The following is a 424-nucleotide window of genomic DNA, read 5'->3' as shown; positions in this document are numbered from 1 at the left end:
GGCTGAAGGAGGGGGGAGGGGACCATGGGGGGACCCCAACCAGCCCCACCTGCTCCCCCAGGTCTCTGGATCCCTGCCCTGCCTGGCCCCATTCCTCACCTGCACCCCGAGCCCTGCCCTGCTCAGCTCCATCCTCCACCTGCCCCTGAGCCGTCCTGATCCCTGCCCTCCAAGCCCTCCCCCATGGCTTTCCAACCTGGCCCCATCCCCCCAAGTCCCCCCAGCAGTTCTAGCTGCCATCCAGGTCACTGGGCCCCTCCCTGCACATCGCGGGGTGGTGACAGCTTCAGTGGCCCCAGCCCAGGCCCTGCTGCCCCACACTGCCCTGTGTTGCCCAGGAGGGGCTCTGCTACGAGGCACCGGAGCCGCCACAGCCCCTGCACCTGCAGTGAGTAGACACTTTTTTTTCCTTTTTTTTTTTTTA

General features: G+C 65.6%; 1 protein-coding gene across 1 annotated transcript in view; it reads right to left on the bottom strand.

Annotated features, from left to right (window-relative positions):
- CALB2 (calbindin 2) overlaps positions 1-424 on the bottom strand; it is an 80,643-nt gene that overhangs the window by 70,051 nt on the left and 10,168 nt on the right. The window lies entirely within an intron of this gene.

The sequence above is a fragment of the Gavialis gangeticus genome, unplaced genomic scaffold (genome assembly GCF_001723915.1).
Source record: "Gavialis gangeticus isolate Ggan-Ray unplaced genomic scaffold, GavGan_comp1, whole genome shotgun sequence".
Classification (NCBI taxonomy): domain Eukaryota; kingdom Metazoa; phylum Chordata; order Crocodylia; family Gavialidae; genus Gavialis; species Gavialis gangeticus.
Note: the sequence above shows the minus strand (reverse complement) of the source record. Positions and strands in the feature narration are given on the sequence as shown.